The following is a 27169-nucleotide window of genomic DNA, read 5'->3' as shown; positions in this document are numbered from 1 at the left end:
CATCATACTACTACTCATACCAAGTCTGATGTCTAAATGAGTATGTACTGTGTTTACATTAGATAGTATAAAAACAATGAATATGGAAGGAATACCCAGATGTTTACTACAACGGGACTTTTTTATTTTTTAAGTGGCCTCACTCGTCATACTCAACCGCCCCATGATGCATTGCGAGTGGAATGCAAAATCGTCCTGGGACCGGTGTCAAGTGCGCATCGTACTGAGATTGTATATGCGCGTCTATGTGCATGCGTGCACTACTGGAAAAGGAATTTTTTGCTAAAAAAAAAATTATTCATTTTAGTTTATTTTTGTTTTCAAAGTGAATGGACACAGGTTTTATTTGTTTATTGGATTAAGTTAGGGTTATAATCTCAGTACGGAGGTAAACTCAGTACGCGACATCGGCTTCAAGCTAAAAATCAAACATCACCTTTTCAAAACAAAAGCATCTTTTCGTGTCTTCCATTAGTTTTTTTACGCTTTTGTAAATAGGGCTCTTGTTTTGAAATTAACCGGAAGTTTTGTAAGTAGCACAATGGCGGGTCTCTGAAAATCTCCGAAATGTCGGAATTATGCGTTTCCGTGAGTTTTATGGATCAAAAGACCACATGTTGATATTCTACTCCGTCACTTTCTCACTTAAAATGTTTTCGGAACTTTCAAAGGTGGAAAATCAACAGATATATTTATACTTAGTGTGATTGAGGTTTTTGTCGTTGTAGGTTCCAAATGCATCTTGGGAAACTTAGAAGTATACTTCAGTGGAAACGCTCATCATACTAATCATACTTATAGTATATAGTAGACAGTAAATACTCATCGAGTTTGAGCATGTTTGATATGAATTGGGCCGCAGATTATAGGCAGAATAATTAGCAGTTTCAACAATTATGTGCATTAGTTTGCATTTCCACTCAAAACATAAGTGACATGACATAAAATACTGAGTGTGAAGTATGTGAGGTACCGACAAACTCTAAGCATTAAGTGACAGATTTCAGTCCCTGCAGAAACTTCATTTAAATTTTCTTAATTTGGAGAAATGTTGCCAAATTGAGCAGAATTTTGTAAAAACAAGACTTATTTCAACAATTTGAAGTTAAAATGACTGCAGTCATGTGATAAAAGCATGGGAAAACCTCAGAAATATTGTGGAATTTCATGGAATTTGTGTATTTGGGGGAACTGAGATATCTACAACTGAATAATATACACAGTTGTTTATGGTTTCTACTGGGCCAAAATGGATGCTCTTAAAGGGCCAGATTTGGCCCCTGGGCCTTGAGTTTGACACGTTATCTAAAACATGCAGGACAGTGGATCTTCAGAACCGGTTTTAGTTTTTGTTCATAATTTTCCTGATCCAGGTCTTCAACTATTTAAAAGACCAAATGTTACCGTCTGCACTGAAAATACTCCTTCCTCTGTCCGTAAAGCAACACACTAGATCATAAGTTGCAAAATGTGCTGTGCTTTATGTCACATCCTCTTTCTGTTACGCTTCCTTTTCTGCTTCACTTGATGCTGAAATACACTTTTTCTAACAGCCTCTAATTCCCTTGTTGTTCAAACCCAAACAAAGTTCACTATCTCAAAAAAATAGCCTTGGTGTCGCTTTCTGTGTTCAAACTTAAGATAAAGACGCTCATAGTTAGACTGCAAACCTTTATTTTAATTTTAAAAAAGAGTTCTTCTCTCTGAAAATGTAAAGTTCTTAAAGTTTTGCTTCATTTGGAAGGAATTAGGCTGAAGAGGAAGAAGAAGAAACAAATCGAGAGCTCAGAGGTATAAAAAGTGGCATCACTCTGTGCTGCAGGAGCAGGAAGGAAGTTCAGTCATCGAACAACAAAGAAACAACACAAAGTTAATGTTAATGTGCCTCAGATTTTAGACTCGTGAACAGTGAAACATCTGTGTCACCTAAACATAAAAAAGATCTGCTGAAAACCAATAAATATGTAAACAATCACCTAAAAAAAAACCAAAAACAGCATCATCATCTCATCCAGAGCAGATTGAGAAAAAACCCTTCAGAAGTCAAAGGTGTAAATTATCAGTACACTTATAGATTTAATAATAATAATTTAATTTGTCTGCTATTATCTCTCAGAAACAAGAGGTGCAGCACAATAAATACAAACAAAAGTGAAAGAAAAGAATAATGATGAAGAATAGAATAAATTAGGAGTAGTGAGTAGAATAGTGAGAGAAATACTTAATAGTCATGAGTTAATTAAAAAGAGAAATACAACCGACAATTTAGTGAGGGAGGTATTTTTCAATTTTTGTGCGTCCTTAATTTTCTTCTATTTTCAGCTTCCAATATCTCAGGAACTACATCACATAGGAAACTGAAATTTGGTATAATAATACAGCTCCACCTACTCTCTCAGAATATACAGAATTATCTGCTATACATCCTACCTAGTGGACATGCCAGCTCCTCAAATTTAGAAAAAAGTTTGTCGGGGTTTGGATCTGGAACATGTTTGGTTCTTCAGTAACCAACTAAGCATATACCTCAGCGGCCTGTAATTTGATCAGGTTTGAGCTATGAACATAGACTGTTCACATCACTAATGATTAGTCACATATATGCATTGGTTCTTGGGTGACAGTCTCTTGAAATCTGAAAAAAATCCTTTTTTTTTTTACTATTTTCATTGGCCCATAACTGCATGTGGGAATGTAAGAAAAAATCTGATCTCTGTTTTAAGTCATAGTATAAAGATGACTCTTTCTTTGGATATAAAACAATTTTTCTTTATGCAATTTCTTCATTTTTTTTTGGACCCCAACTTTGGGTTATTTCACCACTCGTGAATATTGAAAATCCTTTACATGAGGTCATTGTAGCTTGTCTCTGCGTCTTATAATCATTTATTGTTTATTAGTTTTCCAAATAGGTCAAACAGGGTAAAGCTTTGATGTGAGCTGATGACTCTCTCACTGTGATTATCACCATGTTGTGTTCTTTAGTTGGAGCCAGACAAAATCAAAGCATCACCTCACTTCATCTGGTCAACAAACTAAAACACACGCCAAGTACTCACATGTTTCTGTGATGCGCAAACACATATTTAGACCTTTAAACATTCTCCTGTCAGCAGGTGCCAATCACAGCTTCTCCCAGTCATCAGAAAAACACAATTTCTCACTTAAGCAGCACAAAACTCTCCAAAAAATGCTTTATTTGGCGTCATGGACAAAAGAAGACGAGAGGAAACCCCCATTCAGAGCTTTGATGTATGAAATTCAGGTCAGCTTGGCCGTGACCTAATCACACACAGCCAATCACATCAGCTCTGAGGGCCATTGAAGGTCCAGCCAGGTCAAATCAACACCAGAAAAATGCAAAAAACACATGTTTCCTTTCCCCTGCGACCTCTTGGTGACTATTATGGAAGTAAGGACGGACACACACCTAAAATAAACCTTTTTTTATGGCACCAGGCTTGAATCTGGAGTCACTTAAACACACACGGGAAGTCCATGAGAGTCATTTGAGGAGCATTCAGGCTTGTATTTTAACTTCAAGATCTGCTTCTATTAGAAACTGAAGATAACCCGGCAAACACGGTTGGAAAAATGCCAAATTTGACACATTTATATCAGGTGAAAACATACCCACCCATCACGACACAAAAACCTCGACAAAGTCTGCCCTGAAGACACCAACAATATGAAATACAATATCAGCTCAAAAACCGAAGAAAGAAACAATCGCTGTCTGTGCTTTTCTCCATTAGTTTAAACCTCAATGATAACATTTCATTGCTGACGCTAAAAAACTGCTTCATTAAGACCTAGAATTAAAAAGACATCACACAACCTCCAGGAAACCTCCATTTAGACCTGACTCCGCTCATTACTGACATGAAAACAGCATTCACTTTATATCCTTTTGAAAACACAGAAACACATTCTCTGGCTCTCATAACTCAGCCTTAGTAAAATATCTGTTTCATTTTAACAAACATCTTCAAACATAGGGCTGGGCAATAAAAATCGAGATTCAAGATATATCAGGGTTTCTAATTTGGCAAGATAGAAAATTACAATATATATATATATATTTATAGCTTATTTTTTTAATAAAATACTTGTTTTCTGAGTGCCACATATTGTGCAGCTGTTTGTTGATAAATGTGTCTGCGTGGCATTTTGCATCTGCAAATTTAACCAAGAATTGTTTTTCAGGTCTGACTTTATTTGAATTAAAAAATATTGAGATTTATATCGTAAATCGATATTTACAAACGTCTGTCTTTTTTTGAGCTTTTCACTTAGGGAACTAATTTCCTAGAGACGTGAAAGACATGTCAACTTTACGCATCTTTAGAATCACATTTTTTTTTACTAAATCTTAATGTATACATCATGTATTTTTTAATTCATTAGTTGGTGTAATGAAAAATTGTCTTGATGTACCAATTGTAATGATTCTGTATATTTATAACTGTTCTTACATGTACTAGACTCCAGGAAGATGAGCAATCACCACGGTGGAAGCTAATGGGGATCCAGTTAATAAATAAACAAAATAAACATTGCTATTTTGAGAAAAAAATAATGAGATATGAGTTTTGGTCCATATCGCCCAGCCCTACTCAAACAGTCCGAGTCCCCTCAATGACAAACTAAACACAGACCTGCTAGCTGTCCTTTCACAATAAGAGCCCGTCCCCCCCCTGCTGTGTGGAGCCTAACAAACCAAGCAGACATCATGATGTTAGGGATGTTGCTCACCTTGTTCCACTCATCTGATGATCTCACAAAGCAGCACAAAGCCAACGCAGCCGCCCACCTCACATCTCTGCAGACATGACTTCCCCTGTGGGGTAAAGCGCTGAGCGTGGGCAGGTTAACGTCTTCCTCTCCGCTACACGGCGATCAGAGGACCGTCCTTGGACATGTGCATTGTGTGTGTGTGCTGCTGTCTGCAGAGGCTGCCATGCCTCCCATTGTTCAGGCCGACTGAGGCAGGCTTCCTACTCTGATAGACCCAACCTCCTCCAACAGCTGTGGACCAGCCCCCACCTCTTCATCCTCATCCTCATCCTCCTCCTCTTCCTCCTCAGCCTGAGCTGCTGCTGCTGCTGCTGCACATTAACCCCACAGCTGCCAGCAGCAGCAGTAGTAATAAAACCAGGGGGGGGGGATGTTGGAGGTCTGAGGGAGAAAAAGAGGAAGGATATCCAACAGTAAGTGGACTTCAGCTCCAAGCCGTTCAGCAGCTCTGCACTAAGAGGATTGTCTGTCCTCAAAAAGTCACAGGAAGCTGCAGCCAAGTGACAGGAAGTCAGAGTGAGAAGCTGCAGTTTTGTGCAGCGTCACGTCACTGCTCTGAAACAGCATTTAAACAAACAGCAAAGAGAGACTCCATCATAGTGAAGAACACACAGCAGAGCTTTACCTTCAAATAAAACACATCAAGTTTCATCCAAAAACTAAAAACAAACAAATCAAAACATAAAATTCAAAGAGAAATAGTTGACATTATGAGTAGTTAGTTACTGAAATCAGAATTTAATTACATTAATTAAATAATAATAAAAATGAATACATTCAAAATACATTTCAGTCAAAAACCTATAATCATATATATAATTATCATGCAAAATATATATATATATGTTAATTATTATCACTGAATCAATGAAAAAACTAAATTCAAGGAAGAAAATAAACACTGTAAATACATATATAATAATAATAATAATAATAATAATAATAATAATAATAATAATATTATAATAAATTGTTGTAAATAATAGTTTTTTTTGTTGAAAACAGAAAAAAGTTTCAAATTGATAATATTTATTCAACTGTTTTAGTTTTGAGAGAAAAGATTCCAACCATGTCCAAATCCAGTCAGATAAAGTAGGATAAGTTGGTTTAGAGATAAAAATGTCTGATTGCTGTGACTGAACCTCTCCAGTCTGCAGATTCATGTCTAAACTGGTCAGAGGATTTTTCGCTGCGCAGCGTCTCCGTGTGGTTTTATCTCGTCTTCACCACATGTGACTCATCAGCTGTCCTTCATCATCTTCACACATACCAGACACACTAAAGAGAGTCTGATGACACAACCACTGCCAGAGAACCAGAGACAACAGCCGCAGGAGGAAAAGTCCAGTTTAAGAAGCGCGCGCACACGCACACGCACACGCACACGCACACGCACACACACACACACACTTACACACATAGGGAAACTGTCTGGAAGCTCATACCTGTGTATTCTACATCCCAGTGATCCCATCACTGAGTGGGCAATCAGATTAAAGCCCTGTTGATGCTAATCCATAAAACAGGGTTTATTAATCCCACCCTGATCAATCCTGCCCCACATGACATTTCCTAAATCCCTCATGAGGACACTCACTCAAACTTTAAACTACATTTAGGGTCAGATTTCCCCCAAAAACCATGTGGGTATCTGTCTCTGTGTCCCAGATTCACATACAACACCAAAGAACAAGCCTGTGAAATAAAGCTTTTCATATCAAATCCACTGAGGTTCTTTTTAGCAGTTCCTGCACTTCATCAAGATAGAAAATGCTGGAAAGATGCTGAGCTTTGCATCAAAAGTCACAGGGATCGACACAGAGAGCTGGTATTTATCCTCTTACTGCTGACACATATGGCCGTCGTGTCTCTAATCTGCATCCACCAAGAGGCTGAAGAGTCAGAGGAAGTTTGTGCTGCTAAAGTCAGCACAAACTAATAATAATAATAATTAGCTGTTTTAATTTAAAGTGAATTCAGTGTGCCATAAACAGAAGAGAAGAGCATAATAAACTACAAGGCAGAGGCTCCGATTTTCCTTTTAAAAATTTCCCAAATTCCTTTTCAGTTCTTTTTCAGAACATTCGTTTCAATGTCTCACTATGGGATAAACACCTCCGTGTCATATCTCAGAAACCCAATCTCATTACGCCAATCCTGATTGGCTGGTGAAATGTATTCATCCGCCGCAGGTAGTCCCTCCTACTATAAGTAGAGGAGGCAGAGAATGCAGCGCCATTCAAAAGCCTCTTCTCACTCAGAACTATCTCTGAACTGTCCACAGGTGGACCCTTTCTGGATTCTGTTGCCGGACGCTGCTGTTGATGTTTTTTCTCTGCTCTGGTCCCCAGAGTGTCGACCAGTGTTTTCCCTGCTTCCACGCTCGGTTTAACACTGCTTTGACGTCCTGCACAGTCTTTCCCTCGTTGGCCTTGATACCCCCACCCACACCAGGGTGAGGGAGCATGGACACATTCTGATCCGGGTGGTTCCGCATTGGTCTGCCATGCACTGGCTGGCAGAGGTTTACCGTCTGCTGTTCACTCGTCCCTGGCAACTCCCGTTGTGAAGGGACCTGCTGTCACAGGTAGAGGGCTCAGTCTTCCACCTTCACCCAGAGCGCTAAGCGCTATGGGCTTGGCCCCTGAGTGGAGCAATCTGTCGGCCGTGGGACTCTCACAGCGTGTGATTTCCACCATACAGAGAGCTCGGGCTTCCTCCACTAGGTCTCTGTACGACTGGAAGGTGTTTGTGTCACCGAGTCATTACGTCATTTCTGCAGGAGGGTGAAAGTGTATGTCACGTGGGCTTTGGGGATAAAACTGCAAGTCAGCATCCGCTGATCGTTCATTTTATGAAAGAAGCGCGCAGACTCCACCCTGTGTCCAGGTCACTGGTGCCATCGTGGGATTTGGCTGTGGTTCTGGAGGAACTTAAACGTCCTTCTTTTGAACCAATGGAATGCGCAAACTTGAAGTTTGTGTCCCTGAAGGCAGTGTCTCTGCTGGCTTTGGCGTTAGCTCAGTGACATTCATGCACTGTCAGTGCACTCATTGTGCGCTCAGTTCTTCCCGGGCGATGTGAGGATGGTGCGGAAGCCCAACCCACCATTTGTGTCAAAGGTGTTGAGCTCTAGTTCTCCTATTGATCTAGTACTCTGCCTCACAGGGTAAGCAAAGGCCTCATTTGTTGTGTTCGGTGAGAGCTGTGCGCGCGTAAGCGTTTATGACAGGGAGCTTCAGGAGGAGCGATAAGCTCTACATCTCCTGGGCTCCGCCCCATAAAGGGAATCCTATTACTAAACAACGTCTGTCAAACTGAGGTGAACTATGGGTTATTTGCATAACCCTAGTTCTCTGAGTAATATGAGTGAGATGTCTCACTAGACAGCCCTTCTTGCTGGGTGAGTGAGAAGAGATTTGCTTATTTGAATGGCGCTGTATTCTCCACCCCCTGTCCCTATAGTAGAAGGGACTACCTGCGGCGGATGAATGAATTTCACCAGCCAATCAGGATTGGCGTAATGAGATAGGGCTTCTGAAATATGGCGAGGAGGCGCATATCCCATAGTGAGACATCTCAATCAAACTACTCAGAGAACCGGGGTTATGTAAATAACCCATAGTTTTTCTGCATCATTTTTAGCGTTTTCTTTCTGTTTCATTGGCTTTCCCCAAATCACGTCATTGCTGCCTTTTAAACGTCCCCAAGTCATGCCAAACATGCTTTATATGGTTAACTGAGATAACTTGACATCTGTACGTTTGTTAAAGTTGCTACACATGACGCCACATGTTTTAGGGTAGAAAATTGCATGTAAATGCATGACATTGTCCCATATTGTGTGCACTGTTTCATATACTGTGGGTATTTTTATTTCCGTTTCAGGTGAACTCCATCATATCATGTCGTATTTTGCGCAAGAATTGACATTTCCGTGTCGTTACTCACCTGTTTACGGTGAAGAATTGCATGTAAATGTGTGATGTACCAAAACAAGCACGTGAGGCTATATTTTCTCACATATTGCAATTTCTTGATTAAGTTCATAAATAATGACTAAAATTTTTTTTAAAAACTAACCTTAATAATAATATTTTTCTGCCTGTTTTACCCACAGGGATAGAACACATTTCCTTCTGGCGTGTTTAAGATGCTACAAGATGATGAAGCTGTTGTCACTATAAAGAGCCTGATTCAGAATCCAAATCAGAAGTACTTTATTTATCCCAGTGGGAAATTACTTGTGTTACAGCCACTCAGAAAAACAATACAAATAAAAAGAATAAACACTAAACAAAGAAAGAAAGAGAAAGACAACCGTACATAATAAAGTAAAAGACTCTTAATTAAATAATGATTAAATACAAGTGCATTCTTTCAGTCAGCTGCTTTTTTTAAGCATGAAAACATCTCAAACATGCAGGACTGTGACCCTCAAGGACTGGATTCGCTACACATAAGAAAACAAGTGCACGCTCAGATCAAACAAACAGAGGAACATTATGTGATACACAATGTGGTACAATGGCTTTCTATATGTGAGGCAGCAATGCCAACAACCACATGGGCCTAAAACCAGACCTTTGTTTATCTCATTTATTACGCCTGTGGATTATTTCGAGCTGCATGTAATATTAGACTTTACAAAAAAGCATGTCTGTTTGCTTCCTTGACATTTCTACACTGGCTGCAAACATGACACGAGTGTATAGAAGTATGACATTAACATTACTAAAATCAATTTATTTACCTCCTTTTGAATGTATTAAAGCTTCTTTCTTTGAGCATTTACACTTTAACTGAATGTAGAGCACAATTCATTCGTTTCCAATTCAACTGTCTTGCTCTTCTTATTTGAAGTCAAAACGATTAAACCAAAATGTCACTAAAGGTTAGTGTTAATTATGCATAAATAAATGTTCCTCTTGGGGCAACATGTGGGAGTATTTAGCAACATTTAGGTCAGTTTTGCCAACTTAGCGACAGTCACTATATTTAGGGACTTTTCAGACATATATAACAACAATTTCTTTTTTTTTTTTTGCTAAAATAACCCTTTTTTAAAACTAAAAGGCATGTTTTGGCTTACGAAATAAAAAAAAACAAATGGTTACATGCCTTGCTGGTGTATAAGATGGATTAAAAAAAAGAAAATTAACAAATACCTTTAAAAAAAATGCCAGTGTTGGGGTCAGGGTTAGCTAAAGGCTATTCTCGTGCTAACATGCGAAATGTTACATGCTATAAATGTGGTAATTATTGTGTCACATCACTTTTTAAAGTAAATCAAGTGAATTTTGCTTAATATTAGCAATTGTTTGGTCTGCTGTAAAAAGATGGGTGAGTTAGCTAAAGGCTACTCTCATGCTAATATGCTAAATGTTACATGCGAAAAATGTGCTAATAATTGTGTCATCAATTTTTAAAGTAAATCGAGTGTATTTTGATTGAAAAAAGCACTAGTTTGGCTCTGCTGTAAGAAGATGGATGAGTTGGATAAAATGTAAATACCGGTAAATAAAACTATTAAAGTGTGAACACTTTGTGTGACCGTAGTTAACTCCTGCTGTCGCCTGGAAAACTGGAATGGAAGCCTCGCTGTCAATGACATTTGTGTGAGACATTAACGCACACAGACGTCTGTATTGCATGAATCGGACGCTGCTCGAGTGCTTTCTCTCCTAAGAGGGTCAAAGGCTGAGATGACCTGAATGAGAGGCTGTCACATGTTTCCCCTGCAGCCAACACAAGGCTAGCTCTGCACATAAAAAGCCCATTGTCGCACCGTCCTGCGTCCACATTCCCCTCAGAGACGATCTACACCGACAAAACAGGAGGGAGACGAGTTCACCGGCTACAAAACGCATCCTAGCAAAAAGTCGGTTCACCCACTTTAGAGTCAAATGTGATGGAAATCAGACGAGCTTCAGCGTTTGATTACATAAGAACCAGAAAAAGCCAACAGAACAAATCCACCGACTCATTGATCGATTATCTGACCTACAGAAATATTCAGAGCTGAAGAAATGAAGACAAATCAGTCCACATCACTTACATCAATTCAGCTTTCAGCTCTTTTTTTGTGGTTTATCTCCTGGGGTTAGGACCTGGAACCTTTACGTCTGGAGTTTGCATGTCCTACTAACACGTGTGTATTTTTTCCATTATTATATTCTATTTTAATTGTATATTTTTATTTTTATTCTAAAATACAGTAAATCTAATAATCTTCCATCATATTTTCCCTATTATTATTATTATTTTTATTTCATCATACAGTATTACATTGTTTTTTTAAATTTATTTATGATTTGTTTTTTTTGTTTTTTTAATGTAATTTATTTGGCTCTTCCCCACCCCTTCTATTGACCTACCCTGACTCTTTCTCCCCTGTTCCCTACCCCCTCATGTAGGTGTAACACTGCCCTCTCTTTTTATATTATCCGTTTAATAAAGTGATCCTTACCCTGCCTTAGGGAGGGCTGGTGATGGTCACAATTATGCAATAAAATAAATGCATTTATTTCATTGCAATAATTAACCATGCATAGTGTTGACCTTCGACAGACAAGGTGAAAAAAAATAAAATAATAATAATAATAATGTTATTCTATTGTAAACGCGTGCATGCATTGTTTTCCTTAAATACCATCCTATTTTTTTTTTTTTTTTTTTTTAAAGACTCATGTAAGGAGCTGTTGAGGTTTTTTTTCTTGTAAAACCTTCAGACATTTTTGAAGAGAAACTCCTTGATGAACGGGAGGATTTCTCAAGGTGTTTAACATTAGGCTGCAGGAAACAATGCCTTTCCTGTTCAGTGAAGTCAGTTGGCTTTAAGGATTCATTGATAAATGTGAATTCATGGCAGCAGGAAGTTCTCAGATGAGTCTGTCAGCAGATGGTTCTCCACTGCCAGCGTTGGTTGGTCGGTGAGCAGCCGATGAGAAGGAAGCGACTGAATTAAAAGCTGTAAATCAGACTCCCAGCGCACAAACAGCCATTGAGCGGTCGACAGTTTAATGTGTGCGGCTCCCGGAGAGGATGGAGGGCTGATCCACCTCCAAGAAAGGTGACACCAGGATGTGTGGGGTCTACAGCTGGGGCCCTAAAGGCCTCACACTCATTTACATAAAACCTCATCACAGAGTCACAGATGAAGCCAGCAGAGTGAAACCATTAGTGGGCCATGTTCAGTTCTTTCACTAAATTACTAATTACAAGAGAAATGGAGCCAAACTTGTTGGCCTTCCTCACAGTAACATCTAAATGCAAGTCTAAATTACAAAAAAGAGAGATGATGTGCAACTGAGATATGGACGAGATTAAAACTCCAAATAAAAGAGAGGCTACAGTAATTATATATCAAAAATAATTATCTACTACACACATTGTCATGTAGCCCTTGATCCAATTTTGTGCAGCCTGCAAAACAAATACAAATACAAAAAAGCAAAACAAGTACCTATACAATGACTCTAAAACAAACACAAGGACAACAAATGATGACAAAAAAAACATAAACAAAATATACAATATTACTCCAAAAACACACAAATTAACAAGAAAACTACACAAAAATTGACAAAACCCTTTGTCCTTCCTAATATTAATGTTTGGACTGGTTAGTATTTTAAAATGTTTACATCCAGTGGGTCATTCACATTTTGTGTCTCTGATTTATTGCACTACACGTCCACGACCACACATGGACATAACAAACAACATGAATATGCTCATGTTGTACATCATAAATGTGTAGAAATATTTAAGTTTAAATGGACCATGTGAAAAGTTGTGAGAAATAAAAACACTTTTATTGATTTGGTTGGAGTAGTATGAAGGGAATCTCTCGTTGGGAGTTGGTCATGTGTTACGTTAAGGGAGGATCAAAGGTTTGCTTCTTCTTCCTCTTCTTCCTTTTCTTACATATAACTTAAAATGCAAAGAGGTTTTTCCATTTATAATTATTATTAGTTCCTGTGATTAATTTTATTGGAGCTGGATGAAATCTTGGAAAGCACAAAATCAAAGAAAGGTTATGTTTTTCAGTGTAAAATCGTCTTTGTTCAGACACAACCTGGAGTCCTTAGACCAACATCCGTTTTCAAAAGTAAAGCCAAGAGGAAGATCTATTTATGGTGAAGATGGTATACAGGGCTATTAATGGAAGTCCTTGTTCCATACCCAAAAACATGCTAAAAAAATCTGTTTTTCATGTCCAAACATCGCTGGAATGAGACTAGTGATGTTTTCCAAAGCCGACAGGTCGAGCCTCCGTGAAACCGGAAGCTGGTAAACGTTTGAAAACAGCGAGTGTGACTGAGCTCCTTGTGGGACAAGGTTCAGTAACTGAAGGGAGGGGGTTAATAACAACTTATTTTAAGACAAATGAAAATAAACTGCTGCTGCGCACAAAGGAAGACTGTTCAGGGGACAAACCTTCCCTCTGTCACTGCCATCCTCCATCAGCCTGGCCTGGATCTGAGCTGAGAACATACCTCTGAGCCCTCGACACGACCAACAGAACTTCACCACAGCTCAGATTCAAACATGAGAACAGATTCCTCTGCAGGGAGGATTTCTGTTCTCCTGCATAACGCTAATAATCCTGGCACGTTTTTGATCATACATATTTCAGAGGGCGAGGTCTGGAAGCGCTTTAATCATAGATGAGAAACAAAAGATTGAGGCTTTGGGTTGGTTCTGTAGAGGAGAGCAGAGAGTCATCCAATCACATGTTAGAGTTACAGTAAATCAGGAAAAACAGATTGTGTGCAGTTCAGCTTTTTCTCAGCCATTATTATTTCTGGCTCAAGTGCAACCCACAAAGACTTTTTCCTGCTTCACTATATCATCAGCGCACGATAAAAAAAAGGCAAAACTCCAAACCAGCTCAAAGTCTCCACCTACTGGTCTGGAGGTTGTTGTTGCTGTCGACGTATAACGTGTAACCACAAGCTAGGACGTGCAGAAAGATAAAGTTATATATTTAGGTGCGTAAATAGTAGGGGTGTGCATTGCCATGAATCCGATGGTACAATACAATTAACGATTTGTCTGTCACGGTATGATTTGTCCCAATACTAAACAATACAACATACATCACGATAAATCCCGAAATATGCCGATACTAAACAATACGATATACATTGCAATATATCTCCGATATATCATGATACTAAACCATATGATATACATTGCGGTATATCCCAAAATGACCCAATACTAAACGATACAATATACATTATGATATATCCCAAAATATCCCGATAATAAACCATACGATATACAACACGATATATCTTCAAAATATCCCGATACTGAACAATACGATATACGTCACAATATATATCCTGAAATATCCCAAAACTAAATAATAAGATATACAGTACATCACGATATATCCTGATACTAAACAATACAATATACAATAACGGTGGGGGAAAAAATATTAATAATTACAAAGTTCACCTTTACAAGATCAAAACAGCATGAAATTTTTGCGAGAACAAGTCAACTTTAACTAACAAATTCATGTATAAATATCAAAAACAAGTGGTGTGTTTATCAAAACTGTTTACATTTACAATTACACTTTTTAAAAAAGTTTAACTTTTGATTCTACAACTGATTCTGACTCTGTTAAGTTTTTAAATTCTTAAAATAAAGCCACATACATCTATAACAGTATGAAAATAAAGTGTGATCAACTTCCAGCTAAAATGCATCGAGGAGTGAAGTAGTTTAACAAGGTCTGATGTGGTTCACTGACATTTAGTGACTGGGCGTTTACGTGCCATGCATATGTTAGCGCAATTAAATTTGTTTTTTCCGTTAAAGACATTATTCAAAAAATCGATTTAGACATTTTTAGGATCGATACAATAAATGTGCAGTGAGATATCGCGATATATCGCCGAATCGATTTTTTCTTACATCCTTAGTAAATAGTGACGTTTCCACCAACCATATTCAAATGTGATGAATCTTAAAAACATAACAAGCATTAGTCGCCACTTTAAACATAATAGATACACATTGTTTTTGCTAAACAAATCACTTTCATTTATATTAAAGTAAACCACAGCATAAGAAATAATGAAATAATAAGATGGTGGATGTTATGATGGAGTCCTGCAGTCTTGCCCCCTGCTGGGAGCTCCGGGGCAGGAATATTTGGCGATGCTAATGCCGGCTCCGGCAGTGAGTGATAAAGCCCTGAGCTGGTAGCAGACTGCAGATAAGACACGGGGTCTCCAACCACCAGCTCTCCCTCATATCATCAAAGCACGGCCAGTCAAACAGAAAGGGGGAGACGTGGGAGATAGGGCAACTGCAGGAGGCTCTGACCCGTGTGTGTCGTGTCCTCCTACTCGCCGTCAAACTGACTCAACCATCGTCCTACTGCCTCGAAAGCAGCAAATGATGAGCTCATAAAAGGTGGGGTTTTTTTTTTTACACACACTGACCTTGAGCTTCTGAAAGGTCATTTCACGTGTTGCTTAGGATAATTGATCCAGATAACTTCCAATAACAGGAAAAATGAGATGGTGGTGGTTTGTGCTCTCTGGGTGTGACTGTTTTAAAAAAAATATTTTAAATAGAATATTTGAAGGCACTAAACTCCAAGTAATGTTAACCTATGACACATATGCTGACATGGTAAAAAAAAAAAAATTCTGATGAGAAATATGAATTTTTAGCATCAATACAATATATTTATTTTTTTCAATCATGGTATATTGTAAGTCAATATTTTTTTATCACCCCCAAGGTAAACCCACTGAGACAATTATTCCAATGATTAGCTAAAAAACTCTAGGCTCCGCCCACCACCACATATCTTGTAGTTGATCGATCATTTGTCCTAAAGTAGAACGTCCACATATTTATGACTATTTACCAAATATTGTACATCAGACATAATTTATGTGATCAATGCGTACGAACATATGATCACGAGTTCTGATCGGATTTCGTCCAATGTGACAACAGCTAGCATGATTTTGAATGTAGCTTCCCCGACGGCGCCGCCTTTACACCCCCCCCCCCCCCCCCCCCCACCCCCCCGTGCTCTGTTTCACTCACATGCATGTGCACAGCTGCTGCAGAAGAGGAGCTCAGCTCATCGCCTGTATTGTGTAGAAACGTCGTTGTCTCATGTCTACGGTGGCTGGGAAGTGTCAGGTGAATGCATTTACAGAAACTAACACGAATGCAAACCGGCCACAACGGAAGTGTTTTCGACGGACGGGTATTATGATATGATAGCCTGATATGAAAAATATAAGAGTATCCGTCCGTCGAAAACACTTCCGTTGCGGAAACACTTCCATTGTGGCCGGTTTGCATTCGTGTTGTGACCTGTTTGCATTTGTGTTCGTTTCTGTAAATGCATTCACCTGACACTTCCCAGCCACCGTACTCATTCAGCAGTAAGTAAACAATAAACTTTACCATTACATATGTTAAAAAACGTGAGCAAAAACTCTGTTTTAACTCTGTCAGCAGTGACGCGCTTTCAGTGTGAGCTCGTGCATGCGAGGGATCGAGAACGAGCATGGAGACAGAGAGACGTGATTGGTTAAAAAAAACGGGTCGTTTTTTTCCATTGGTCAAAGTTATTACAGGTTTACAGCTGCTACAGATGATGGATTTTCTTCATTCCTTTTTCAGAGCACATAAGATTTCTGTCAGGACATAAAGACAATTTCAACCAAAAACTTAAAAACTGTTTCTGGAGAAAATCACCTACCCTCGCTTTAACGGATATATCAATAGATTTTATATAGTTGTCGTTTAGATGTATTTGTTTTTTTTGTTTTTTTAATTAGTCGAGCTAATGTGAAAATGAAGTCGACGAAAAACAATTTGGAAAATCAACCCTGTCATGCATGAGCAATGCTGAACTCATAAAGGTGTGCTGTGGGGTGTGGTACTATGACGTTTGCAGCAGATCCCTTAAACCTCTAACGCACACGTGTCAAACTCAAGGCCAGGGGGCTGATTCCGACTCTTTAGAGCTTCAAAGTCAGCCCGCTCGAGAAAGTAAAAATTATAGAAAAACATGAAACATTTTGTAAATTACCAACTAATTCAGTTGTAGATATTTTAGCCCCTCCAAATACAAAAACTCAATTTAAATCCACAACATTTACAGAGCTCAGTTTTTCAGTTCTAGTATCACATGACGACAGTCATTTTTAATCTTAAATTGTTAAAAGAACTCACAATTTTTCCAAAACCTGGTAAATTTTCCTCAAATTATTACACAAAATTTCCCCAAATCAGGGAACTTTAAGTGAAGATCCTGATATACTCACATACTTTATCATTTGTACGTGGCAGTGCAAACCAGGGCACATTAATATTGAATTTCGTCTTTTTCCCACTTAAACTCTGTGGCCCACTTAAGGTCAAACTGGTCCATATTTGGCCCCTGAACTAAAATTAGTTTGAGAGCCCTGCTCTAATGGGACTACATGGTCCAACACATCCCAAAGTAAATCAGATTGGATTGAAATGTGAAGCATTTGGAGTCCAGCACCAACACCTAGGATTGATTTCTGTGTTTTTCCAGCGTTCCTAAAACATTGGACTCATAGCATCATCACATCACACTGATGCATTGTGCAGCCACAGAACATGACTTCCCAAAGTAAGTGACACACACACATGAGGAGTGACTCATCAAACTCTCTGTCACCACCTTCCATTGCTCCGTGGACCCATTCTGATGCCCATAAATCATTTGTGTCATGTTTTTTAATGATGAGGAGGAGTCTGCTTGAACATCCTGACTAACCACCACAATGTGGTCCTTGTCAAACTGGTTCACATTCCCACGCTCGTGCATTTTTACAAAGCTTTACCTGCAGCCTGAGATTTTCCCTTCAGACAGACATGCTCTATGGTGAAGGGATTCTTTGTGAAATTCATTTTGTCACAGGTCGTAGTTTTATTGACGATTGTGCAGATTTGAGAAAACGAGGTAAAATAAAGAGTATTAAAAAGTTTGGAGGAAATTACTGTCCCTCTTCTGCTTTTGAGTGTTTAGCACTGTTCCAATACAATATTAGCAACAAAATAAATTAACGAGTATTGGATCATATCCAACTGCATCTAAAATCTTCAATATAAACACTGATAGATAATTCGTTTTTATTGGCTCATTCCATGTCATTTCAATACGTTTTCAGGACATCCAACGCACTTTGGTCTCAAAAAATTCTGAAATTTGTAACGATTGTTCCATGATTATTCAATAGGCACACTGTACATTTTTAGTTTGATCAAGGTGAAGATGAATACTTTTTGAGATATGGACAATTTAGTGAAGGGGGATGTGTTGTCAATTATTCAGCTTCCAATATCTCAAGAACTACATCACATAGGAAACTGTAATTTGGTATAGTAATACAGCTCCATCTACTCTCTCACAATATACAAAAAGATCTGCTATACATCCTATCTGGTGGACATGCCAACCCCTCAAAATTGGAAAAAAAAAAAACCTTTGTTGGGGTTTGGGTCTGGAACATGTTTGGGTCTTCAGTAAATAACTGAGCATATGCCTCAGCTGCCTGTAATTTGATCATCTTAGAGCTATGAACATAGGCTGTTCACATCACTAATGATTAGTCACATATATGCATTGGTTCTTGGGTGATAGTCTCCTGAATTCGGAACACTATTATTAAAAAACTCACTATTACTTTTTTTTTTTTTTACTATAATCATTGGTCCATAACTGCATGTGGGAATGTAAGAAAAAATCTGATCACCATTTTAATTTATAGTATGAAGATTACTCTTTCATGGGATATAAAAAATGTTTTTTTGATGTGACTTCTTTTTTTTTTTTTATTTTGGACCCCAAATTTGGGTTATTTCACCACTCGCAAATACTGAAAATCCTTTACATGAGGTCATTGTAGCTGACCTCTGCGTCTTATAATCATTTATCGTTTTAGTTTTTTACTAGTAACGTAAAAAGAAAATATATAAAAACCATTGCACACTTTATGAACAGAATTCTGCATCAGAAACCAGTTCAATTTGTTTTCAGGGCATCCTTTTATTTTATGCTGCATCGCCTTCCATTTGTGGTGTAAGGCAGTGGTTCCCAATGTCCCGTGTACCCCCTTTGCATTTTGGTCAAATCATGTTTACCCCCTCTTCATATCATAAGTACCCTCACCATAATTTCACGTGCTTTTTCATTAAGATTCCCTAAGGTTTAATCTACAAATTTTAAAAGAGTAATTGTAATTTTAAGTGGAATTTAGTTAAACTAAAACTTTTATGTGATTACTTCAATAATAAGTAAATAAAGTCTCCTTTGTAAATTGTAGCAAATTGTCAGAAGTGTAATAAAATGGCTGCATGATTTAATCCTGTTTTAATAAATTACAAGAAAATATAGTATTTTATTAAGCAATAATACTGTTAATTTGTGGTGAATTTGTCCAAAAAAAAACAGCCTAAAAAGGATCAAACAACATTTTTTGATTATTTTTAAATTAATTGTTAAATCTTTCTGAGTACCCCCTGCAATGTGCTCCTGTATACCCTAGGGGTACACGTACCCTTGATTGGGAACCAATGGAGTAAGTTATCTCAATCAATCCAGTATGCATTGTATCGGCACCATGCATATGTCATGGATGTGATGAAAATGTGTTGAAATAACATGGAACGCCTCATTTAGGATTCGTGCTGATATCGTATCGGATCCATATCAGTATCGACCAATTCTCAAGGCCGAAAAAAATCAATATGTTCACGAAATTGATGAATGATGGGAGGCTTCTCGTGATTTGTTAACGCGTTTGTTTCCAGTCGTACTCGAACTGCAAAGATCCAGCAGCATGTGAATCAAAGAGCGTCCTCTCCCATCGTCAGGAAGTCTGAAGGCCACATGTGGCGTCTGTTACAGACGTGGGACACAAAGGCAAGCACCACATCTGTCAGCAATTACAGCCATGCAGCGCTCATGTTGCCCCCCCCCCCACCGACTCTTCATGATGTCATCATGCACTGCAGCTTGGACGTGTTTCACTGCAGAAAGTTGAACACCACACGCAGGCTGTGAATGTAACTCTGAGTGGAAACACATTCATCTGAGGTCATCATCGCTCAGGAGGAAATGTTTCTAGCACTTCCACAAATGCTCGTCCAAGTGTGATCACGCTTTTATTCTGAAATTCCTGGGTGTATCAGCTGAAAAACCTCCCAGGAATTTTCTCCTAATTATCCAACGGCATGTTTTAAAAACCCTTCTGGAATGTAAAGCCCTGTCGTCTGCTGCATGTTGTTGTTGTTGTTGTTTCCTTATCTGGAGCTTCTCACAGCAAGAGAATGTGATTCTAACATCAAAGCTGCATGAGATCACCAATGTTCACACGCTTTATCATTACTGAGGGATTTGTTTTCTGCAGGTGTTGGAATCCTTCATTTAAAATCGGGTCCCAACGTTACACGACAACAGCTCACTTGCACGTTTTGGGACAAAATCACACATTCTAAGTTATTTTTCATCAGAGAACATGTGACTGAATGTCTAGGAAGTGTGACACACACACACACACACACACACACACACAAAATGTGACAAAATATGCCCAAACAAACTCTCTCACTACATGTAACAGATCGAGTAGTGATCATGTTATCCTGTGACTGAAAGTGAATGCAGAGCTTCATCTGAGGTGTGTTTTTAACGTGTTGTGATAAACAAGCAGTTGAGATTATTACGACTGCGTTCAAAAAGGCGAGTTTAGCAGATGGTGTATCAGCTGAACTGGTGATTGGTGCATCACGGGGGGAAAAAGGCGTTAATTAACGTGAATAATGAGCAATCTTAAAAATAAGTCATGTCTGTATTGGGGGTATTTGAGTCCAAGTGCTTTAATAACTGTTACAAACCCAAGGGAAACCCTGAGGAGTATTAATTGAGTTCAAATTATGTGACTGAAAATGAATGCAGAGCTTCATCTGAAGTGTGTTTTTAATGTGTTGTAATGAGCAAGCGAATTCAGATTTTTATGACTGCATTCAAATGTGAAAAAGCACTGGTACAAAGACAGGTTTAGCTGATGGTGTATTGGTTAAACTGGTGATGGGTTCACCTGGTGACCCGTCACGGCTGCACAGGATTTCATGCATAACATGCAGGTGATTCGCTGGTTGGAGGAAATTAAAGGTTTCACAAATAATGTTTTGGGATCATATCACACGTTTTAAAGGGATTGTTCATGTTAAACAGGTGACTAAGGGTTTAGCGTGTGTGGCTAACGTTGCTCTAGCAACTAGGGGTGTGCATTGGCATGAATCTGGAGATCCGATATGATTCATGACTTCCATGATACGATACTAAACAATACAAAATACATTGCAATATCAATAATTACAAATTTCACATTTACAACTACAAAACGAGATGAAATACAATTATTTAATTTAAACTGTCAAATTATATATTTTTATTTTAACTTTTGCTTCTACAACAGATTCTGATTCTGCCCACATCTATCAAAATACACAGTATATTTAAATAAAGCTAGTGTAACGACGTCTGATGTGGTTCACTTACACCTCGTGACCGGGCATTTATGTGCTATGCATATGTTAGCGCAATTAAATGGCTTTTTTGTTTAAAAACATGATTCAAAAAATTGATTTTGACATGTTTTGGATCGATACAATAATCACGCATAAAAATTTTGCAATATATTGCCGAATCAATTGTTTCTAACACCCTTACTAACAACATAGTCTCGAGTGATTATATCTGAAAGTAAAACTAATAACAGTAGTTGACAACTTGACTTTATTAACCATATTTAGCTTGTTTGGAATGATTTAAGGACGTTTAATAGCCAGTAAAGTCATTTAAACATAAAAAAATGAGGAAACAAAAACAAAAAAAGCAGGACCTATAGATGGTCATAATCTAATGGCTGATAGTAATTGATGTATGGTATGGTTTATGTTTCTCCCACCACAGCTCACGGTTACATCAGCAGACGCTGTGAAGACTCAGCACGACTTGGTCTCCTCACGTGAAGATGAGAGCAGAGACTAAAAGATTCATGGAGCTGCTACGATAAGTGAATTAAGGATAAATTCTGCATCGTGGAGGAGTGCATCCATCCCTATTATTATTATCCTCCCATTTGGGTTCATGCAAAGCTCCACTTTGCTCCATGAGACAATGAAAGCATGGCTGCGTATTAAAGTTCCTAATCTCCAATCACTGAAGCTCTACATGTAACCAATGACGACAGATGTGTTTGGTGCTCAGTGAGTTCACCAGGGTTGGGGCCAATTATAATTGTGTAATTGACCATTCATTACAATTATGATGTTATCATAATTGTAATTGTATATGTTGATGTTGTAATCATAATTTAATTGTAATTTAGTTGTAATTGGCATGAACATTCCATAAAAAAAAACTGTCATTTAGAATTTAATTAAATGCAAAACTGGAGAACAATATTATAGTTCTATGGCTTACACACATATGTAGTTAACTAGGGATGTCCCGATACAACTTGTTCACTTCCGTTATGATGCCGATATTGATCCGATGCGATATCAACATAAATCATACATACTTATGTTACTTATTTTGCTGTGTGGAATGTTAGAAAAGGTTTGATCAAGTGATGTCACTCAAACAGAGAACAATAGTCAGCAACAGTAGGTATGAGGAAAAACTGACCCTTTTATTATTAACCAATAGGTTACATAACTTTCAACATAATATCTACAGTATTCTACAATTGAATAAATATAATATAATATGTATCGGACAGTTTAGATGCAGTCAGATAAAATCCGATAATCGTTTCCTGGCTGATATCGGACCGATATCCAATATCAATATTGGATCGAGACACCCCTATAGTTAACAATTATTAAACTATGTTTCATATTAAGTTTATCTGTCAGTTCTCTTGAGGATCATTTGGTTTGTAGTGTATTTTACAGCTGATTGAAGACATGGATTAAAACTGACCCGCTATCATAAGAGATGCTTATTATTACTTTCCAATTACAATGGAAAAATAATAAATTTCCCATTGAAAATGGAACATTTAACATTTTTGGTAAAAAAAATTCCCAAAAAATTTGAATTTTTTTCAGTTACAGTACATAATTATATAATTATAACATTCAATATAATTATGAATATTATATTATATTCATAATATAATATTAATATATTTCGCATTATATTATTGTAACCAATAATATAATAAGAATATTATTGGGGACCATATTCGTAATGAACTTGTAATTGAACATTGATAATTGAAAACGTAATTATAATTGAAAAATGTAATTGACCCCAACCCTGAACTTCATTCCTAAGCTGAAAACAGACAATGATCTCCTCGTGATGAGGAAACATGGAGTGAATCTGTGTTTCTGAACACGATCATTGTCAGACAGGTTGTTGTTGTCGTTATGCATCAATGCTTGAATTGTTTAGAACTAGAAACAGGAGGCAAACAATCAGCAAATAGTTTTCATCGTTCGTCATCTTTCATCCAAACAGTGAAAATGTCCCACAGAGGGAAGAAGGTGACCATGGACGCTAGCTTTTTATTAAAGCCTTTCAACACATTTTACCACCCATAGAGTAAAAGAATTTGAAAACACAGAGATGAACTAGTGACAATCACCACGTTATTCAGGTAGCACAGCTCTGCTCCACCTTTGAAGGTGTGCTGTGATATCTGGTGCCTTTTTAGTGTCCTCAAGGATGATGAGACCAAATGTTTCAAAGCACAACATTGCACAAAGCATCACACAACAACCAACAGGATTTTAACAAAAGACAATACTTTTAATTCATTTTTTTCTTATTTTAATGTTTTTATATTAATGTATTAATGTGAAATGTGTAAATGTTTTTACTTTCCTTTATTTATTGATTTTTAAATGTAGTAATTTTATTATTTTCTTGTTCTGAAATTTTCTGTTTGTTTTTTTAAATTATTTTTAATTGTTTGATTTCAATTATATTTTTTCTATTTTCTAATTTTGTAAAAAAAAAAAGTTTTGGGGGGGATTTATTTCTGATTTAAATGTTTTTACATGAATGTAAAAAAATAATGTTTTTACTTTCCTTTATTCACTGATTACAAAATGTATTTGTTTTATTATTTTCTTTTTTGTTCTGAACTTTTGTGGTTTATTTTTTTAATTATTTGATTTCAATTATATTTTCTCTATTTTTTAATTTTCTAATTTTTTTGTTTCTGTTTTTTGGGGGGATTTTTTTCTGATTTAAATGTTTTTACATGAATGTAATTTAAAAAAAAAAAATCTTTATACTTTCCTTCATTTACTGAATTTAAAATGTATTTATTATATTATTCTCTTGTTGTTCTGAACTTTCCTGGTTAATCGAAACATTTGATTTGATTTTCTATACATTTAAATTTTCTAATTTATGCGATGGACCTGTCCAGGGTGTACCCCTGCCTAGCGCCCAGCGTGAGCTGGAGATAGGCACCGGCAGAACCATCAGCACCATCATCACTGCAGAGCCTCCACCCACATATACTGACTGCAGCTATTAGTGATTGGATTAATCACTAATCAATAAACTGTGCAAATTACAATTAGTTCATGAACAGGAGCGGAAATGAGAAGGATCAGAAGAGGGTCAGGATGTTTGTTTTCATAGTTTCACGTTAACATGTTTCAAATCTGAATGCCAACTAGGGCTGGGCAATATATCGAGTGTCAAGATATATCAAGATTACTTTTTTAACAATAATGAAAATATCGATATGTTTTTTATTTTATAGCTTATTTTGTATTAAAATAATAGATTTCTGAGTGCGTCCTAACCCAGAGCTTCTCCTAAACAAGCAACACTACAGAACTCACTCACACGTGCTGTCCCTAAGAGGAGAAAAAGCCAAAAGTGGCAAAATATTGTGCAACTGTTTGTTAATAAATGTGCCTGTGTGCCATTTTTTTGCATCAGCAAGGTTAACCCAGAATTGTCTTTCCAGTAAGACTTTATTGAGGTAAAAATATTGAAATGTATATTGTATATCAGCATTTTGAGAAAAATTATTGAGATATGAGTTTTGGTCCATATTGCCCAGCTCTGTTTTTAATCATCAAGGTCTCACGTAACCACATAACGCTGTCAACATTTTGTATCTACAATGAAATTATTTAATCCAATTTTTTTATTTGATTTTCTTAATTCCACTTTTTTTTTTATTTCATTCCAATAAATATGTTTTTGTATCATTTCTGCGGGATTTAAAACAAAATACTTACATTTTTGTTTTAATTCTGTGGCACGTTTTCAGTCACTAATCCATTACTTTTTATATGTATTACATTCATATTATTTATAGTTTTTATATTAATATTGTAATTAAGTTAATTCACTTAAAAAGTGAATCTTTTTATTTTCAAACTGTTATTTTTGTTTTAATGTTTATAAATATTTTTTTCCAGGTGTATTTTCTAATCATTTCCTTTTTGTAAAATGTGGCTGGTTTCATTGCAGCACAGCCCATGGTAAATGTGAAGGTTACTGGTTTCTGTGGGATTACTGGAGTGGTTCCACCAAAGCAAACACCTGAGCTGCTTTAAGGAGCTGCTCTGGATGGAGAAAAAAGGCCCCGGAAAAATCCAAAACCCTGCCCGCAAACAGACGCCTCTGCTCGGGCTCCGGCACCAGAGCGTTCCCGCCCTGCAGCTCCACGGCAGGGAGACATGTCAGGACCCGGCCCGGTTTTGATGACGGACCGGGTTCGGGCTGTAAACCCAATGGTAAACCCCATGGTAAACCCGACACTTTCCTGCAGATGTTGAAACAAAGCGTGGACAGACCGTCGCTATCCGCTGCTCTCTCTGCAGCAACCCGCCGCACACAAGCTGTTTTCCGGCTTTATTTAAGGGACTCACCTCATGTGTGAGGCCGTCTGTATCGCTCCATGTCCGCTAACGTCCGTGTGAGCCGGGCTCCGACACCGGTGTGGAGCTCATCCTGCAGCCGGGCCAAGGTGTCCCTGCAGCGGCCGCGATCCTCCCGCAGCCTCGGTCCTCCGGAGCCAAAGTGATGTCATCGCATGAAACAGTGCCTCACCCGCCCCGAGTCCCGAGTCCTCCTCCCACAGGCTGCCAGCACGACTCCCACAACCCCCCTGCTCAAAGTGTGAGGCTCAAACACACCAGAGGGTCTAAAAGTGGCGATATGTTACAGGAAAAGCAGCTTTTTGTGTAAATTACACATAGGCAACTGGCGGCCCGGGGGCCACATGCGGCCCTCGGGCTAATTTTGTGTGGTCCCCAAAATAAAGCACTCAAAATTACCAAAAAAATACGGAAACATATTTTTTCTGAATAATTTTTTTTTATTTTTACATTTTTTCATGTTTTGTTTTGGGGGTTTTTCATGCTTTTTGTACAACTTCTGGATGGGGGTAGGAGGGGTAACTTATAGCAGTAGCTATAGTCTGTAGCATCAACCTTGTCTGTTATTTATTTCGGTACTTTCGGATGTCTTCCAGTATATTCTCTATATCTGTATTTATATATTATTTCAACTCTGTGTGCTGCTTTTCTTTTCTGTGATGTTGCTGGAAATATAATCTCCCTGACAAATCTCAAGGGATTAATAAAGTTTATCTAATCTAAAAGTTTTTTTCATCTGTTTTTTGGAGTAATTTTTTGGACTGTATTTTTTCTGATCATATAAAGCATTTGTGTGGCCCCAAAAAGAAAGCATTCAGAATGACAGAAGAATACCATGGAAGCGTGTTACGGAAGCATATTGCATTTACTTGAATAAATAAATAAAATTCTTCCGATAATTTTTTTCAGTTTTTCGGACACATTTTTAATGTAATGTAATTTTTTTCTGGTTTTTGGAGTAACTTCCCCATTTTTTCTGGTTTTTGTGCTAATTTCTTTCTGTATTATGGAGATACTTGGAAATGAAATTACTGATGAAATTAAACAAGCTGGCCAGGTTTGCTCTCAAATAAATACATCTGTTGCTTCAAATGCTCTCTAAGCTAGAAAAAAACCCAAAGAACAGGAAAAAAAAAAATACTTTCTAAAAAAGAAGTAAAAGAAACGTCCAAAAAACATGAAAAAAATAACTCCATAAGCAAAAAACAAAACTGCAACCCGCTATGGAAGCACATTGTACGTCCCAATCACCATAGCAACAAGCTATTTTTTGCCAAATCAAAAATATTTCTTTGGTAAAATGAAAGGAATTGAAATTCATGCGGTGGCACAGGAACCACACGTGTCTATGTTCTCGTGTGTGTGTAATACAGGAGGGTTCCTGTCTATCAGAACACAATGATGTGCA

At 37.6% G+C, this 27169-nt stretch overlaps 1 protein-coding gene across 3 annotated transcripts in view; it reads right to left on the bottom strand.

Moving 5' to 3' along the window:
• Positions 1-25972, bottom strand: part of nckap5l (NCK-associated protein 5-like) — a 55900-nt gene extending 29928 nt beyond the window's left edge. The window contains exon 1 of one of the 3 annotated variants that reach the window (XM_028453719.1): positions 25753-25972. The gene's annotated coding sequence lies outside the window, so the exon portion shown is untranslated. Of the gene's footprint in view, positions 1-4755; positions 5008-25752 lie in introns of those variants that run through there. The other 2 variants (XM_028453717.1, XM_028453718.1) reach the window with 2 other exon arrangements.
• Positions 25973-27169: the final 1197 nt, after the last annotated feature.

This window comes from Gouania willdenowi, chromosome 7, assembly GCF_900634775.1.
Source record: "Gouania willdenowi chromosome 7, fGouWil2.1, whole genome shotgun sequence".
NCBI lineage: Eukaryota > Metazoa > Chordata > Actinopteri > Blenniiformes > Gobiesocidae > Gouania > Gouania willdenowi.
The sequence above is the reverse complement of the archived record's forward strand: the minus strand, read 5'-3'. Positions and strand labels throughout refer to the sequence as shown.